This window comes from Achroia grisella, unplaced genomic scaffold (assembly GCF_030625045.1).
Source record: "Achroia grisella isolate CSIRO2021 unplaced genomic scaffold, CSIRO_AGI_Agris_v1 utg640, whole genome shotgun sequence".
In the NCBI taxonomy this organism is placed as follows: domain Eukaryota; kingdom Metazoa; phylum Arthropoda; class Insecta; order Lepidoptera; family Pyralidae; genus Achroia; species Achroia grisella.
Genome location: NW_026712977.1, coordinates 5,132,591 through 5,147,173, shown reverse-complemented (window position 1 = coordinate 5,147,173; position 14,583 = coordinate 5,132,591). Strand labels below are relative to the sequence as shown.

General features: G+C 30.3%; 1 non-coding gene across 1 annotated transcript; it reads left to right on the top strand.

Annotated features, from left to right (window-relative positions):
- Positions 1-11,918: 11,918 nt before the first annotated feature.
- On the top strand, positions 11,919-12,038 carry LOC131849374 (U5 spliceosomal RNA). The gene has a single exon (XR_009357792.1). It is a non-coding gene; the product is annotated as a U5 spliceosomal RNA (small nuclear RNA).
- Positions 12,039-14,583: the final 2,545 nt, after the last annotated feature.

Below are 14,583 nucleotides of genomic sequence, written 5' to 3'. Positions count from 1 at the left end.
AGGGCTAGTTTGACGATTTATAATTAGAACTATATTCATTTGTTACACATTTAAAAGTCAATTTTCTATAATATACCGTAAAATGTTGAATTGGAATTGCAGTTATGTATTAAGTACTTAATAGCTGTTTTAAACTGAATGCTTTCGATCAGCACGTTTGATGGTCTTCTTAACCATCTTGAGGTTGCGTCAAGATTGCCTGGCAGGGATAGTTTTAAGTAGTAGAGCCATTTCTATTTCTTATCTATTTTATACGATTTTTATTTCTGTATAATGTTATGTTGTGGAGAGGATTTTAACAAGTACCTATATACCTATATCTTTCTTTTAAATCTTATAATCTTGTGAATTCTTATAGAAAACTGTTAATGATGCATTGCAAATGTGAATTGTTTCCGATTTCTATGTATGAATCGCCAAAATGGTCATTTTATCTTCTTGTATCGTATAGTTGCCAATTGTAATCTGAATTCGGGTACAGGGCTGACTCTTGTCTTTACTTATTGAATATAAATGTTTATTATATAATAATATTTATGTATATGAAAATATTAGTTATGAGGTCAATTTATATTATAATATTCTATTTAGAAGTTATACTAGATTTTAATATACAATATATTTCCCGATATATTTAGTGTATGTGAAAAAATTAAAGGTACTTACGTATAACAGTGACTATTTTGTACTAACATAGTATATAGGTCTTTTATACAGCCATACTGCAAGGAGTATTGGCCGTATTTCCTTTATAGATTCCTACTATGAAAACTTTATTTGTACCTACATGCTAGCACTTGAACACGTTCCTATCCGACTTTATAAATGAGGCATTGAATTTTTCTATAACGTTTATGCGATAATTTCGTCAAAACTGCATCAGTAAGATGTAATTTCATACGATTGCAATTCATCATTTTCCTTTTTTGTATATCTTTTTAATATTAATATACTTAGTATCAAGTAGACGATGAATATATGAAAAATAATGGTTGTTTTGAATTGAATATAGAGTTTTTGACACAATTTTTACTACAAAACGAAATACTGTGAGATTAGCGTAGTAATTTTATCTATATAAGTATGATACCTATGCCTTCCTCCCATATCTGCCAATTTAAAAATGTCACAACGTATTGCAAATATCTTCGAAAGATTTGGCATGCATGGTTCGATCTGTCACTTCGTGGCTAATTGGTATAGAGATGGACCAGTTAGGTTAGTTGTCCCGACAAGTTGGTGGTTTGTCTAGTCGAAACGGTCTAACAATTTGATGAAGTCATAGTTATACGCTTCTTTACCGTAACTGCCAACATAGAAGTAATGTTGGGAGGATGGTTATGGACATAAGGTTGTGTGTGGCGATGACGCATGGCAGATCGGCCAGACTATTTGATTGCCAAATTGCATACTAAAAGTATGCTTCCATAGCTATTACGCTATCATGGACCCTTTTCCTATGCTTTTAATATTCAAGTGCGTTTGAATATTCGTATACAGACAAGCACACAGACATTGTTAAGATTGATATAATTTTTACAGAAGTTAGATTTTAATCTATTGTAAACTTGATGGGATATTTAAATAGTTAGGTAAATACAACAGTGATAGGAAAATTTGAAGGGATTTTGTTTTTTGATCTTTTATATACGCGTTATTATAGGTAGATAATGAAATAATGGATAAAATAATTAGTCGTACACAATATCTTCTTTAGAAACTAGTTATAGAAATTGACAGGTTAAATCCTTAAAATTGAATTTGTTAATTTTGTTGAAATACCTATTATTAAAAATCAGCTAATAGAAGAATAAATCCGTAATATTTAAAAAAAAAACGATATTAGATGTATATTTCCTGTGAGGTTTACCCATTATTTAGACGTTGTATATCGTCTGCTGAAATCTGATGGATACTGGTTATCTATAAAAACTACCTTCAAAGTCGTATACACATTCACCATATCGATTTCTCGTCGGCGCCGTACATAATGCCCCATGTTCTTCACGACATATTTTCTGAATTTATACATTACTGTCGTATCTTTGACACAGCAACTTTTTGAGGTATCGTTAAAATAGTTGTGAGACTATTAATTATTATAAATGTAATTAGTGTAGGCTATAGTCATTTAGTCATATGCATTTTGTGGTCAGAATGAGCTTGTTGGTTATAATATTCAGCTGTAAAGCAAATAGAGGTAGATATATTTTGGAATGTACGGTGAGTACTCACTTTGACACTTGATTTTGATTATTATTATCTGTCGCGTAACTTAGGACTGTGTGCATATCAAATGCGCCACGCTCTTCCCCTGTCCACCATTTTATGTATAGATTAGTTTTAAGCATTTGTTAAATATCATAAGGATTGTTTTTTATACTGAACTTCCCGCAACTAAAAAGAGTTGCTGTCCTTGCACAAGAATTATAGGACTTGGAGTGATTAGGTATGAAGGAGCTCACCGGTGAATTCTTGGTTAAACTTCTCACAATGATAACAGAGCTGATTCTCTTTTGCTATTCTCTACTATATTCATGTTTTCTCTTTTCAGGCAAAATTTGGTATCGAACCATTTGCCGTAGTTAATTATTCGTTTTGTATCAAGTGCACAAATATTTTATTTAGGTACTTGGCATGTATTTGTATATATATAATTTAAGAAATAAGATTATGTATATATATTATTTTTAATGACTCGGATGATCTCGTTAAAGTATCTATGCAAATTTTTGCGTACGTAGGTACTCTGTTACCAATGGAACGAAATGCTACATCGAGTTTTTTTTTTATTGAAAGTAGATAATTTCGTAATTAATTATGCTATGAGCATTCCTGTAAAAAAACATAGTCTCAGTGAAACGAACGGCACGGGAATTTAATTGCAATTTTTTTTAAAAAAATTATTTAAATTTACAACTCAAAATTGTATTTTTTTTGGAAAAATAAAAATATATTTAAAGAGTGTTTAGAGTTAATATTTTTCTAACATGTATAGCTGTCTAATTTACGTAATACAAATATTATATGTATTTATACTTACAAATGAGTGTGATCAGTAGATACTTATAAGAAAATGTATAATTAAATAATATATAATCAAAGACGTTAGACGAAATACTTTCAGTCGTTAAATAAGTTGGAATTGACTTCTAAATTTAAAACAAAAGTTTTCGTACACGGGATTGGGTGAAATTTACCTATGTGTGGATTCCAGATCTCGGAGAGCAAATGTCGTCTTCAAATCGCCATACATAAAACATTGGTAGACGGTGATTTGTTCACGATTTACATAGTTATTCTGTATATAGTTGTTAATGATAAAAATGAATTCTTACGGCTGCGATTGTAGACATATATATTCAATTGAGTGCTAATAATCCGCATAAAATCCTTCCACTAACATTGAGCGTTTTACTGCAGTATATAAATAAATGCGTACCAAATACGATTAGGTACTTGTGTTTTTTAATTATAAGAATATATTATAGATACAAGATTGAAATATTCGGGATACTTAAGGTGATTGTATTCTGTAGTGATATATATAAAATTATTGCGAGAAGCAACATATTTGTAAATAATTTCATGTTTAAAAAATGTATGTCATAAATATTTATGTAGATCGTCTAATAATGATTCAAGTATTTTGTTTTAACGTGGTACTTCTACATAAGAAAGGGAACAGTATAATTTAGAGACGTCCTGGTTTCTATCTAGTGATGGGAAATATCGCTTAAGTGTAGTTAGGGGTTATTTTCATATAATTAAAGCGCTATTTTGAATACCTGGATGAAGCGGAATTGAAAAAAGATTGATTTCAAATAAAATATTGACATATTCGTAAATAATCATATTTTAATGCAGAGTCTACAGCGATACGTCTGGCAAACACTGTAAAAGAATTCTTCAAAATTGTATACATAGATAGAATGGATGTTAAATGTGATCAATGATAGACATGTACAGTTAAACTGGTGATAATGAAACTTCTTCATTAAAATACTTGGAGTTACAGGTTTCATAGCGTTATTATACGATTTCTTAATTTCAAAATCGTTCTAATAAGTAAGAAAATTTTACCTGAATGAACCACTCTCAAACAGCAACCTGCTTGCCACAGAAATATGGCCTTTATCTTGTCTGCAATATAATTTATATTACCTACGTTACAATAATAATATAATTTTACCACACCTACTCCATAGAGATACTCTATAATTTGAGCGTATACTCATATAATTTGAGCGGCTGATATCTTAATATTGTTAAACGCTTATTACACTATCATATGTAGGATCTTACATTAATTAATTAATTTAAAAACCTTGAACTTCACATATGTACGTAACGTACTTCAGGAAATTTTTTATATATTACTTAGAAACAACCCAGCGAGATCAATTTTTTATAGTGTATTTACGAATTTCAAATATATTTTATAAGTACATCAATAGCTTCATACATTGTTAGCTATGATTTTGTATGTATGATAGTGTAATGACATTTAGTAGCAAGCTGTTGGTTGATATAATAAATTACATCCTTCAACGAACTAGTGTCAAAATAGTATTTCACATACATATAGGTAACTAAGATGAGAATGTTAACTCCTATCTATTGTTATAGTTTTTGTTAAATATATTTACCAGATGTCTTGAAATACATAAGTCCAATATAAAGTTATTTATGCACTGGTTATTGTCAGCAGTAATTTCTCTTTTAGTTTATCTGAACTTATGTTTTGTTTGTTTTGTTAGTATGATATATGTTAATATGTAGTACTATATATCTAATAATTTTGGTGCTGTTAATAAATTACATTTAAATTTATTATGTTATATAAAATATCATTTATTTATACAGAATGTACAGAAAATCCAATTATTACGTTAGACTTGAATGTTTAGGCTATATTAAAATTAAAGTTTTTACGTTTTGTTAGCTTCTTAATATATTTGTTTATATTGAAATATCGTCATTGTGCTTTAATACAGTGCGTTTAAGATTTTGCGATGTCCAAATTCTTATGAAAACTTAAGTTTCCCGTGTGATGACGATGAAAAAATCTATCAGGTGATTCAGTTTTGTTGTCTATTTGCTATTAAGTTAATCGCTTTTAACTGATTTAAACGCTATTAAGTTATTTTCCAGTTGAAATAAAGTTCTATAAATATGAACATGTATATTATACGCATTAAGTTGCTCATTAGAGTTGTTAGTATACATTATATATTTTGAAACCACTAAATTTAATAGATGCATAACATAAAGGCTCAAGTTGACAAGTATTTGTTCGCCAAGACATGTCCTATTTAAATCATATTAAAAATATTTACTATAATGGTAAAAGTAGGTAATTGTTAATATATGTGAATTGAATAGAACTAAATAACGAATAAATTATTAGATATTCAAGCTGTTTTACTACGTTAGAATACGCACAGATATTAAAAAAAACACTAGACTGGGCAAGGTATAAATAATAGTACAGATATAAAAATAATGATAAAAGGACAAATTCCACTACCATTATTAAATACATACATTTTCAGTGAATGTTAAATAGTCTACTCATTATATAGTTAATAAGACTTATTAATCTTGTAAATATATATTATATTTATACGTTACTAGCAACTGTGGTATATTTCTAAGATCGTTTTGATACAATTGAAAATGATATTGAGACTTTTTTTGACAGGTATTTTTTGTCTGTACTATATATAAGTATATTACTTATTGTATACTTAATTGTTATAATAAAATGTTTATAACTACAATTTATTCAAACAACATATCAATTGGAACTATGTACCTAATACTATAACCTGTCGTTATAAGGCATAATTATATTATTGTACGTATATATTCAATTAGCGATGTATATGGAATGTATGGGGGAATATAATAAAAACAAAACTATACGATATGTACTTTAAACATATTTCTTAATATAACAATATATTAAGAATGTTTTTTATGTATTTGGGAGTAGGTATTATAAATATCACTTATAATAAGTTCTAGCTCCTTGTAACCCAATAATAGATATGGAAACAAATATGCCATATATGTGCGTATGTGTGATATATGAATTCGTATATAGATATACCTATATATGTAAACTTTTTAAAGATTTCATCAATAATAATTGTAACATTCTAGGACAATAAAATTGATCATCATTCTGTAAAATACAATGAAGATACATGGTTTGGGACAATCATAATATCGTAGCGTTGGTTACATTCACATGTATGTGTTCTTTTTTCTCATAGTGAGCAAATTCGTTTTCTATTTCTTGTACTCGGTTTCAACTGTTTATTCAATAAATTGGTATTTTATAAACCTAGTAATTATTATAGAGGGCAGATAATTATTGTCAAAGTCTATTATATCTGTGTGTTATGTAACCAACAACAAACAGCTACATATTAGCCGTTGAAATATTATATTTTCAGTATGATGGGCTTCCTAAATGGAATGCATTTTGAGCATGAATGTTTTATGTGTTTTTAAATTGTAATACTGCTGATATGTAATATTCTCCCTTGTATTTAATAGGCATTTCATGTTAAATATTAATTTAAATGAATCTCACGCCACTCTTCACGTCAATGGTGAATTTCACCATCCCGTAATGGTGTTAAAATTAAGAAATAAATAGAAATTTACAATATAACAAATAGTTTTTGATATTTCTTATGTTATATATTTGATGTTACAGTGAAAATATTAACCTAATATGTTTGACCAAATTTTCAAATACTTTGTACATATATTAGCACATATGCTGGCGCAACAAAAGTGAAGGTACTTCTCAGACATGCTTTGCTTGAGTGCGTTCACAGTACTAACTCAACACAGTATGAAGCATAAACAAACACCCTAGCACATATGTTTGAGTTTTGAATACTAATCTGAGTTCAAAATTCATCACGTAACCCGAAGTGCCAATTTTATTCACTTTAATATTGTGTACATAAATTCAGTACTTAGTAATTCTTGTTCTAATTGTATATTTATGGTACATAACATAATACTTTCGCTAAATCAGCAAATTATAATTTTACAGATCAATACAAATCAATAATTTCCAAATGGTAGTTGTCTAGTCTACTAAAATTGGTAAGTTTCTAGTAGAAATAACAAAGAATTCATAAATTTACTCCATTATAAATATAGTAACATCTATATAACAACATCTATATAACCTACATCTGATTTTTATTCAAAATTTCCATTACAGTCGCAAAATCTATTCTTAAAAGAAAATTGTTACTAAAGTAGATATATGATATACCTACTTTTTCATGTGCTATAATCACAGAACCTTGAGTGTTATTACTTTCTATTTTAATAAACCGCACAATTAGTTTAATCCAGTCGGATTCATAGTGCCATCAATGTATTTAAAGAATATTTTGAGTTCCTCTTAACTTTATTATTAGAGATATTGAATTTTATATATACTACTGTGCATAGTGTACTTTGTAGTGTATCCTTAATGTGTCCGGTCATAGATCTATTGATAATATATTACTAGCGCCATTCAATGATCTCAGGTGCCATTAAATATAAATCTGTTAACTGTAGCGTGCCGTGCAATTACTAGATTGGTACTTTATATCAATACATTCATAATATATTGTCATTTTAGTAAATATACAACTCGTTCACATCTCGTTGATCATATTCGGAGCTTTAAAAATTGAATGCCATGATTAAATCTATTGAAAACAATTAATTGTATTATTCTAATAATTAATACAGTTTTCTTTAATAAGGGATCGAAGTAGCAGGGACTTAGGTATATTGTTATTGATAGAATTGGTCTGATAATATAATCGCTAATCGCGATAGCAAATCTTGTTCATAATTTCTTTCTATATTATATGTATAAAGTAATTTATTTGGTCTATGTGTTTCTGTTTAACCAATCCATTAATATAAGATATTGTATAATGAAAGGAAAAAGTAAATTAGTTATCCTTTTTACTACTTTGTAGAATTAATATATGTATTTCAAGTCTTAAAATGCCAATTTGTACCTAAATATTTAGTATAGTGTTGTTACATTTATGTACATGATTATGTACATTTATATGAGCTTAATTTAACTGTTTATGACTTTGTGTGGAACTGTACAATTGTGCATTGAATATTTCTAACAGGTGTACCTAGTTGTAAGGTAATTCGTGTTTATATCTCGTATTATACAATCAATATATTGTTGATACCGACTTCTGTAGATTGTCAGTAAAGAAACTAATCAATCAAGTGCCCGTACATTAAAGAATTCCGGGTTGAAATTTTTATTGTTTGTTCTTTTCCCAGACATTATGGTTATATGTATGTTATACTTACAAATATATAATAATATTTTACTCGTATATTTGCAGCTAATATGGTTTCACTGTTTGTGACGAATTAGTGTCGATTTAATATGCAAATTGTGTAATTTGACGTAATTAGTACGTTCCACGGCACGCAGTTAAGTGTTTGTAAATCATTACGTTGACGTTAATTAAATAATAGTATACATTGCTGTTTAAATAAACTGTCTCTTTCTATATGGTGAATGTGATTTCTTTATTAACATCTTCTAAAACCATAGCAACCACACAATACCTACTCAATATAGGCTTAGTAAATAGTACAATATTAAAAATGTAGTGACAATGATTTAAAAGGCATTGCATCGGTTTCTTAATTTGATAACATTCGTGAAAGAAGTTATCAAATTAAGAAACTAATCCTTCTAACATATTTGTTACCGCGGTGTCTATTCATTTAAAACACGATGTTCAAACAGATGACTTGTGTTTGTAAATTGATTAATGTGGTGAAGGTAGGTCTGTTTTAATAGGAGCATTTGCGGTTGCATACTTTTAGATCTTGAATTTATTACGGCTCGGTATCAGTCAAATCAAACTACTTGTAATAGTAATAAATTTTATTTTCACAATATCTCGAGGTGTGCTCTAACTAAATACTTTGGACTAAATTCGTAAGCTTTACAAGGTTCGATAATAGTTACATTTTGACCAATCATCATTGTACACCGTAGGTAAGGCATTCCTCGTAACGTGATGTTTCACGCGCCTCCATTCAAGAATATGGCCAAAAAGTATGTATTAAACACGCATATATTTAACATAATTCTATGAATATAGACGTAAGCTATAAATGAAACTGTCATTTTATGTAATCTTAAAACTTATTTTTAATTAAATTAATTATCAATAATTATTATTTAGTTATTAATCAATATTTTATAAACTTGGTGTTAAATAAAATATCATTATATTCGCCATATAATAATTACGCCAGAAAGACGTTGCAGAGACGGTCGCAAAACTGCCATGTGCAAACTTCCAGCGTTTGGTAGACGCGTAGGCGCGTGAAACCACGTATATATATACTAACAAAAAAAAAACAAAAACTCAACGTTGTTATAATTCTACAATAATAATGTGAAATTGCGATATAAATTAATAAATAAAATGCGATGACTAAAATAAAATAAGTAAAATAATCCATCTCACGATCGTTGTCCTTACATATCCTGAAATAGATAAATACATTTATATAGACATGCGATATAAAGGCTTATGGTAGTCGCATAGCAGTATTTCGCAGTGCAAACCAAAATTGGGTACCCAATTTCGCTTCGCTACACGAGTTAAGAACCTTACATTCGTTCCACATAAGGGGCCGTTGTCGAAGCAAATTCGATCAAGATGGCGTCATCAGTCTTTTGAAGAAGAAGGCATTCTTCTTCTGTATGAGAGTGATCTCCTTGGAGACGCGCTGCAGGATCTCACTCCGGCGTAGAACTTCCCCTTGTGGGAAATGACTTCTAACCTCGCCGAAGCTTCGGCGAGGCCGAAGTCATTCTCTAAGGTTATCCTATATAGGCCGACATCTTCTATCGTCACTTGTTCGATCTCTAAGATCCTCAGGATCTCGTCCTTCTCTCTGATAGTGATCCTCGAGGAGGGTGTGATGATAATCCCGTCCTTGTCCCAGGTGGCCCAAGGGGCGGGGAGACCCTTGACGGCGCACTGAAAAGCTACGTGATCTCCTTCCTCGACCACTTTATTGAATGGATATGTGTAGAATTTAGGCGCCATTTGACGCGACGGACTACTGCAGAGCCGTCTGGGGTCCGGGCCTTTAATATAAAAGAAAAAAAATATGATTAAATAACTAAAATAGAAACAAAGTAGTCACCTCAAAGTATGTTTGTAATTTATATATTGATAAAGCAAATAAAGAATTCGTCTTATGTAATAATAACCATTCTTATGGGCATCATAGAATCCAAATATTATTTGTATAATTAGACACATTACCAGGTGTTCTGGAGACGGATCTAGCGGGCGTACTGCGTGGAGTAGAGCGTGGTGTGGAGGCAGCAGATAGCAGCGCTGGTGGTCGCCGCAATCTCTGACTCAGGGTGTTAGGTTCACCGGGAGCTGTACATCAGAACATATCTAATTACATCCCACATATGGAACGGCTTGGTAGATTGACATAGTCTTTGGTACAAAATACACTACAGTTCCTACTTTTAACTGTCTTATATATGTATAGAGAGAAATTATTAAAAATGATGATAAGTGTCACTATTATTATTAACTTAAATCCTTATAACATTAATTCAATCTTGTGGCTCTAGAAATTATTATCATTAATTTCTTATATATTCGTCACGAAGAACAAATGATGATGACAGATAATCTAACTTCATTATCGTATTATCCTCCAGCGTAACGTCAGCTCAGGCAGGTCCACCATATTATTAAATTACATTAGAATATTTATATAATTAAAAATCTATCTAGCACATCAGTAGAGTAGAAAAATAGAAATATCCAAATAGATGAACCCATCTATTTGGATATTTCTATTTATTATTGTGTTATTATTCAGGACAGAAAATGTTTACAATATATTATTAAGATTACAATGTATAATAATATTTTCTGTCCTGTCATAATGAAATAAATATAATACAGGAATTATACTCGGGTGAGTATTAGGTGTCTACTCACGGTAGACGACGAGGCACGAGCTCGATGTGGCCTTCCCCAGGCTATTGGATGCCTCACAGAGATAGGTGCCTTCATCTTCAGCCGTTACTTGCTTGATTTTTAACCGAGCTGTGCCATCTTCGCAAGACCACTCAAAATCAGGACACTTACGGATCAACTGTAAAAAAGTGTACCTATTTGAGCAAATATTTAAAAAGACTTCAATACATTCACGTACAATTTAAATTTAAAGTAAGCCCTTAGAAACTACTTCTTTAGTAGATAAATAATGAAACACGTGAAAAAAACAATGTAATTTTATAATATATTAAAAAAATATTTTTTTATTATTTCTTAAGTAAGTACGTAATAACAGATTATTAGGGTAAACAATTGAATCGACAGTTATGTAAATATACAACCGACTGTTTATAAAAATAGTATTTACTGGAATATTTTATTATAATATAAATATTTTATCATTGTTATATGGCTTTAAGTTAAATCATTTCTATTTTATTATATTATATTATATATAATATAATATACAACAATAAAATAGAAGTGATGTAACTTAAAGCTGCTATCTTACAAAATTTGTTTCTTTTGTATAATACAAACAGAATTTAGGTTCTATACTAGAAGACCCACATCTCTTTTTTTTTAATCCATTAGATTAATATTTTCATTAAAACATTGTTATATTACAGAGCACATAATGTTCAATAACTCAAACAACAATTGTAATGGACTGTCTGCTAAAACGTGTAGTTCATATTTACAACACCCTACACTAGATGACGCTACTCAAAACATTAAAAGGCGCTATTAAGATTTTCAGACGGTCTATTTAAGGTCTGAAAGGAAATTGTCTATTAACTCTGGTTTTCCTTCAAAACGTATAATTCTTTCGCCTTTTACTAAAGATTTCCGTGGAGGGGAACACTTAAAGGAGTATTATTCAATTTTTGACAGTCTTGTTTACTTATAGCAAGGCTCCATAAATCACTAACATAGATAAAGCTTAGTATATCTACTAAGCCACCTAAAAGGGGTGTAGTATACATGAACAAGACTACTATATATGTTCAGTCATGTTAGTGTCCCGACTGCCATAAACTATAATTTCATTTGCCGAATGGAAAAATGCCTGTTTCGAACATACTTTTTTCCGTTCATAAAATATAGTTCAGATATTAATTAATTGATAATTGATCTTTCTATAAAATATGTTGAATAGTTTCACACGACTGTGGTAGTAACAGTAACAGTGACCCCTTTGCTTGGACAATTCGCTTACAGACGAAGTGTGTAGTCCTGGAATTAATTATTAATTTGAGTGTTGTGAGTGTCAAGTAAATCTATATATGCGTACCTCCGTATAATGGAACCATCTAATGTCAGGATCTGGATTCCCAGAAACACGACACTCAAACTCGATGGCGTCCCCGTCGTGGCACAACAAATCCGTGAGCTCTCGTTCGAAACGCGGTATAACTTCCACGCGACTAAACATAAATATTGAAATTAAAAACCACGTCTATCTAACGGCCTCGGTGGTCTAGCGGTTTAGCATACTGCGTTATTTCCGATGGACGCAGGTTCGATTCCTCGCACGGTAAAAATATTTGTATTCATGAGTATGATTGTTTATATCGGTTAGGTTTTTTCTATGTATATTACGTATGAATTTTAAAAAATCTACGTATTTATATCAGTTGTCTAGTACCCATAAAACAAGCTCTGCTTACCGTGGGACTAGTTGGCGTTGTATTAATTCACCAAGGTTCTCACTCGATAGATACTATTATTATTATTATCTATTGAGTATATAATATCTATCTATAAAGTCATAATAATCTCTTTCTCATCTTCTATATTATGAAATGTTATTACTGTATAATGTTATAACTCGGAAAATATGGATTCCCGGTTAATCTCATTTATGTGACTTTAATGTTACCTATATTGTAAAACATTTCGCCAATACTTATAATAAATTTATCTAAGTGTACCAGAAATATTATATAATATATTAGTATTTTGGGTGCGATGTAAATATTTAATAATTTGGGTGCTGGTCAATGGTCAATTGGACAATCTTGTATATCCCAATATCTATTTCTGCAGCTCTTTAATGAGGATATATAAAAACAAAATCGCTTTAGAAGAGAATATTTCAATACTAACTCACCCATATCGTATATTATGGACATCTTCGCTTGCTCTTGGATCTGAAACATGAGGAAAATATGAACGATATCTATACATGTAAATATAATATTGACTGACGGTATATTTATTGATGTTGTTACCTTTAGCCAATATTTGAAGAGATATAACTGCTTTAGCTTCACCGTGAACATTCCTGGCGACTACTGAGTAAGCTCCAGTGTAGTCGAGCTTGGCGTGTGGAATCTCGAATTGATACTCGGGTCCAGCGCCTACACGTTTGAAATGTGTTGCGTCGCGGTAGTAATCGGGCTGATGGACAATTAATGTTTATTAATCATACTTTTAGTTCATTAAAGTTACCGTTAATTATATTATTAGTTCATTAAACTGCAAATAAAGCGATCAGTATTACAGTAGTAATTGGTATACAAATATTAATTACTTTTTTATTACAACAAAAAATAAATTCTTTATTTTTATTAAAAAAGTTCTTACCGGAGTTATAAAAAACAAATTTTATAAAAAATAAATCACATTATGAATAAGAAAAATATAGCAATTTTGGGGTCTAACGTAAAAGTGAGTGCCTAAAAAATGTTACATAATACACACAATAAAATTTAACCGAATCGAGTAAATTCTTCAACTTTAATTTTCTTTTTAAAAATAGAAATACTCGTACTTTCAAGAAGTCTCTCAGCCAAAATACATCCGGCTTGGGATCGCCAACTACTTCGCACTGGATAATGACAGTATCACCTTCCCTGGCCTCGCTGGATCTCGGCTTCCGTATGAACATCGGCTCTTTGGAGTATCTAAAATGAAAGTATACATATATATAATAATGATTATCTATGACGTCACACTATACCACATATATGTTATAGTGTGACGTCACATATTTGAACTATATTGGTTAATTCAATTTAGTATTTTAATACAGACAATAGATTTGGAAGGAGACGTCAATAAATTTATACTCTCTAAGAACGCTTTTCACACTATGTTTCCCGTTTCCGGCAAATCCATTCCCTTAACGTGTGCCTTTATTTCAAGATGGTCTCCTATTTACTTTCTTGTAAACATTTACTGTATATTGAATGTAAATTTACAAAATAATGTATAGTATAAGTACATTATATTTTTATACATTTACGCAGAAGTAAATTTATGCCTTTTGCCTTTTATCCAGTAATTTTACTGCCTAATCAGCAGCCTACAACTGAAGCTTTCAAGGTAAGCTGCTTGATACCTGAAATAGTTAACAGTGGGAAATTTATGCAGACGACTGTATACAATCAGCCTCTGTTTGTACTTACGGTACATCTGGACTTATCAACATCGGTGGTGAATTCTTAGAACAAGC